This window comes from Monodelphis domestica, chromosome 8 (assembly GCF_027887165.1).
Source record: "Monodelphis domestica isolate mMonDom1 chromosome 8, mMonDom1.pri, whole genome shotgun sequence".
NCBI lineage: Eukaryota > Metazoa > Chordata > Mammalia > Didelphimorphia > Didelphidae > Monodelphis > Monodelphis domestica.
This window is the reverse complement of record NC_077234.1, coordinates 223,494,780-223,500,779: the sequence shown is the minus strand read 5'-3', so window position 1 is coordinate 223,500,779 and position 6,000 is coordinate 223,494,780.

Here is a 6,000-nt window from a genome sequence, read left to right as displayed (position 1 = left end):
GGGGTTGGGATGGGGCTTTCTTTTTGCTTGTACCAGTGCTCCTTGATGTAGCCTTGTTGCAGATTGCACTCCCCTCTCACTCCTGTGAAATAAACCCTCTCTCTGCCTTCCAAGTTGTTCCCTGGAAGAAAACTGATTCGCACAATCCCCTTATTGTTGTTCCAGTATTTGTTTTGAAGTGATATTTTAAGGTTGTTTGGAGAAGATTCTCAGAGATATTTGAGGTTTCTGTGCCTCTACTCGACCATCTTTTTTCCTCTCCCAGTCAATTCTCCATGCTATATTTCTTAAGAAGCATATGTAATTCAAGCACAGTGTAATACTACCCCCATACCTAGGCACAACCTCCCTTCTAAACTTTTGTAGAAAAACTACACTCTGGTAATACTTGACTCATGTTATATTTGTAATTTTGCATTTTTTCACCTAAATACAAAAAGTTATATTTTTTTCCTATTAAATTAAATATTGGTCAATTTGTCCTATTATCATAATAATCTATTAAAATATTTTTGGCATCTTACAATATCATTCAACAACTCTTTAATATTATATTTGGAGAGGTGTTATGTAGACAGTATAATTAATAGTGTATTGGACTAAGAATCAGGAAGATCTGAGTTTAAATACTACCCCAGACCTTAGTTGTCAGATCCTGATTAAGTCATTTAGCCACTGTGTCAGTTTCCTCATTTCTAAAAAGATGGGGTTGCTCTCAAAGACCTTTATAGTGACTTCGAGCTATAAATCTGGGATCCACCAGATTGAGCATCAAGCTCTATGTATGGAGTAAAAAAGATTTTAGTTCAAATCTGTTTTTTGGACCTTTGCTAACATCTGACTCCAGGCAAGTTCCTTAACCTTTCTTAAGGTTAAGGTCAAAGTCAAGGTTAAGGTTAAGGTTAAGGGTAAGACAAAAACTTTGCCTGCTTATGTTTTATTAGCTGTAAAACAGAGAAAATAATAGCACCTATTTCCCATAGTTGTTGCTAGAATCAAATGAGTTAATGTTGTATAATGCTAACAGTGCCTGGCAAATAAATGATGCTTAATAAGTTCTTCCTTCCTTCCTTCCTTCCTTCCTTCCTTCCTTCCTTCCTTCCTTCCTTCCTTCCTTCCTTCCTTCCTTCCTTCCTTCCTTCCTTCCTTCCTTCCTTCCTTCCTTCCTTCCTTCCTTCCTTCCTTCCTTCCTTCCTTCCTCTTTTCTTTCTCTTCCATTATCCAGTGCATTATCTGATAGATTTACTTTGCCTGAATAAGGAGTAACTTGGAAAGTCATATATTGATTTATAGGATGAAAGGCAACTCTGCTAAGAATTTGTTGTTTTAAAATGAAAGCTTAGAATTGGAAAATATAGAAAAATATGTGGGAAGATTTATTTTATAGAATACATTTTGTTGCCTTGGATATAAATCCTTTTGAGCCATTCTAGTTAGTGATCAGAATCTAGAAACTGGAATTTTCTTGTCTTGCATAGTTACATGCTAAATAGCTTCTAAAATCTATTTTTTAAACCTTCTAATTAACTTGTTTGTATTTCATATTCAAAAAGTCAAAGGTGACATTTTCTACTTGGTATCTTGGTTACTAGGGTGTAAATGAGAACTGTATAAGTGATTTTTACCAAAAGATGACAAAGTGAAATTGTATTTGTTGTAGCCTTTTGCCTCTTGTTTCATTCAATTTCCACAGTGGAAAATTAGAGTTATAGAAGAAAGTATAGGATGCAAGATTGTTTAGAAGGCAGAAGACTAATCTTAGTGTTAGAAAGTATGTGTTCAAGTCCTGCCTCTGACAAATGCTAGCTCAGGTTATTTACCCTCAGTGCCCTTGGCACTTCTTTTAATCTGTGTTACAGATTAATTGCTGAGCTGTTTTAGGGGATGGAGTTCCCAGCTGAGGAATTCCCTACACTGATATAATTATTTGTCTCTCTGTGGAAGAAGAAGGCAAAAAAGGAAATGGTTGTTAAGAAGTTTACATAAGAAAATGAATATAAATGTTTTATAACCATGTGCTATATAAGTTTAAGAAAGTACAACAGTAAAAAATGCATGTTATATTTTTCTTTTTTAGGTTGACTCTAATCAATTATTTGGCTTTCATGGTAACATATTCAGAATGGTTCCCCCATTCAAAGTATTTTGCCTAGATGGTGTAGAATGGCCATGAGTTCATGCTTTATTACAATCCAGCTACTCAGATGGTATGCAAAGGGGCAATTTGTCCCAAAGTAAAAAATCTTAGTATGCAGATGATGGGAATATGATTGCATAAGAGAAACAATGTTCTATGGATACCAAAGTAGAACTTTCATAATTTCAGTTTCCTTTGTCTTTTTAATGAAGTAGAATTTATTTTATGTATTGTAAATTTCTTGACATCACGTTTAGAAATCAAACAAGCTGAAATGCATTTGGATTAGAGTGTGGCAAGGATGTGAAAAGACTATTCATGTGCTTAATACAAGAAACAGCTAAGTTTAACCTGTAGAAGTGGTCTGGAGGGGCTGCAGTTGTGAGGCAGGGGAATAGAGTGATAGGGGAGACACATAAAACTATTTATTATAATTGTTGACATGTTAAAGAATGGGAATTTGCCAGAGAGAATCAAATTTTGGCTGAATATTTTAAAAGCCCAAAGCTTTCTAATATTTAGAGCTGTGACCAAATGGAATGAATTATTTCTTGGCAGTCAGTTCCCCACTATTTAAGTCTTCAAGCATCAGCTGGATGAGTAAGTTTTGAAAATATCATAGATTGGATTCATAGTCCAGATAGAGGCTATATGCTATTTTTCAAATAGATTAGATTTTTTATTTTGAGTGAAAAAATTTCCCTACAAAGAAGCTATTGATGACCTCTGAGATTCCATTCTACTCTGAGATTCAATGATATTCTTTAATAAACCAAAAATTATTGTACCATATACCTGATATGGAATATAGACAAAAATGATACTTTTCCTTGTAATCAGTCAATAACCATTTATTAAATATTTACTATGTTCCCAGCACTGTTTATACCACAGGAAACATAGAGGAAAAATGAAATAGATAGTATTCTCAAGGAGTTTACATTCTAATAAGAAAGGAAATATGTATATACAAATGGAATAAAAGGGTTCAGTTCTTTAACCTCAAACAGTCAAGAGATGATTATGTTTTTTAAATGTCTAATGATTATTTGTATAATGTTATCACTTTATTATGTGTAAACTTCTATTTAATTGAAGTAAAAGGACTGATAAACAGAAATAAGCAGGACATAGCTTCATATATATATGAATGTAAATATATATCCTTTTCTTTTTCAAATGATGCCTTCTCTAACGTGGGAGTTCCCTGGGAATTTTTTTATACCCTTAATTTTCATCTCAGAATCAATAATGTGTGCTGGTTCCAAGGCAGAAGAATGGCCAGATTTGAATTCATGACCTCCCATTGCTGGACCCTGCTCTCTATCCACTGAGCCACCTAGTTGGCCCCTTACCTGGGTAAAAAACAAACAAATTGATTAATTTAAACATTTAAAAGTTTATTATCTAACTAAAAAAATTCATCATAAGTTGCTCAGGACATTAGTAGACCAGTGAAGAGTACTTCAGGTCCTAAAATTTCTTGAGATGTCAGACATTGTGCCTCTGTCCAGTGGTAAGAAAGGGAGAGCTAGTGAAGCCAGAGGGAATGTTGTACTTTATCCCCTTCCCAGTCCTCCACAATGATCATGTGTCACTGAATAGAAGTGACTTATAGGAGACAAGACCTCTAGCCAAGAGAAGCTAATTGAGTTGATGAACTATATTATTAAGCATCTACTGTGAAAAGTACTGACCACTGAGAATACAAAGAAAAGCAAAAACACACTCCTTGTCTTTTTAAGTTTCTCACAGCCTATGTGAGAAACTATGTATTAGAGAATACAGCCAAGTGTTTGGGGGAATATTTTGTATCAAGAGTTCTAGAAACTAATTAAATCTGGATGACCAGTTGTCAATGAGAAGCACACTGGTAAGTGCATATGACAGCCAGCAATCCATCCCTTCAGGGTTACCCAGGATCCCAAGAGTAGTAATTACCAATCTTCTGAGGACCCAGACTGCCAATTTGAGTGGGAGTTGGGGAAATAATGCCAGAAGGATGCTGTATAACTACACAGATAAAATTGATATGAATTAATTTGCAGAAAAAATATTCTACCAGATTTGGAGAACAATAGTGGGGCATAGAAAAAGGAACTGAACTAATAGGGATGGAAACATTTTGCATGTTTTTAATTTTTGGTGTGACCAAAAGATAGCAGGATTTGGAGTTTTGAACTAGAGAAATGATGACATTTTATGAAGTATAAAGGCCTTTACTTGAAGTTGATAAGGAAGCGCATTCTTTGGTGTGCAAAGATATTTATGTGATCCTCTCCTGCCTAGCCTTTTTTTCCATTCTGGAAAGAATGATGGAGGTAACAAATCTGTATAATGTATAATCTGTATAATCATCCAAAAACTATTGTTTGGGCGTTGGGGGTATGTATCTGCCCCTGACAATTTCATGAGAACTCTTTTTCTTGGCTATTATAACCATGTGGATGAAGTTTTCCCTAGGTAAGAAATTCACATTATCATTTGGGACCACAGGGAAGTATAATAATACATTTCTATCTCTTTGGTATGATTGATGTACAAATGTGCAGTTAGGATTTTTGTATTTCAGTTAAATTCTCCACCCAAAAAGCTTCTAAAGAATGGATAGGAATATTTTATTTTTAAATTATAGAAAGGCATGGACAAGATTTTCAAAGGATGAGAGGGAATGGGTTAGGACTGTTAACTAACTTGTTGGAGAGCATAACCACATTGATGAGATTACAGATCTACAAAGTTATTATTGTGTCAAAGTTTTTGAGCTAAAATCAAAAAATAACTAATGTATCCTATATACTCATATTCATCCCTTTCCTCAAGGTGATAATTGGATGTTTGATTGAGGTGCCACCTATCAAAAGATGTCATTACCAATTGCCAAATGATTTCTGAAATTAGAATTGTTCTGATGAAAATTGTGTGCATTTGTATTATTGATAATTCTGATACATAGGGAGGAAATTTTGGAAAATACATAGGTAGTTATAGAAACTCCATCTCCCCCCAATTCAACTTCTTGGATTATAAATCATCTTTTCCAAGAAATTAACCTCTTTCTTGTGTCAACCTTAATTTCTTTCTCTTTAAAAAAGTTAATTGATACTCCTTTTTAAAAAAATAATATTTTATTTGATCATTTCCAAGCATTATTCATTAAAGACAAAGATCGTTTTCTTTTCCTCCCCCCCCCCCCCTTAGCTGACGTGGATTCCACTGGGTATCACATGTGTTCTTGATTCGAACCCATTGCCATGTTGTTAGTATTTGCATTAGAGTGTTCGTTTAGAGTCTCTCCTCTGTCATGTCCCCTCAACCGCTGTAGTCAGGCAGTTGCTTTTCATCGGTGTTTCTACTCCCACAGTTTGTCCTCTGCTTATGGATAGTGTTTTTCTCCTAGATCCCTGCAGATTGTTCAGGGACATTACACTGCCACTAATGGAGAAGCCCATTACCTTCAATTATACCATAGTATATTAGTCTCTGTGTACAATGTTCTCTTGGTTCTGCTCCTCTAGCTCTGCATCACTTCCTGGAGGTTGTTCCAGTCTCCATGGAATTCCTCCACTTTATTATTCCTTTTAGCACAATAGTATTCCATCACCAACATATACCACAATTTGTTCAGCCATTCCCCAATTGATGGGCATCCCCTCGTTATCCAATTTTTGGCCACCACAAAGAGTGCAGGTATGAATGTTCTTGTACAATTCTTTTCCCCCATTATCTCTTTGGGGTACAAACCCAGCAGTGCTATGGCTGGATCAAAGGGTAGACTTTCTTTTATTGCCCTTTGGGCATAGTTCCAAATTGCCCTCCAGAATGGTTGGATCAGTTCACAACTCCACCAGCAATGAATTAAT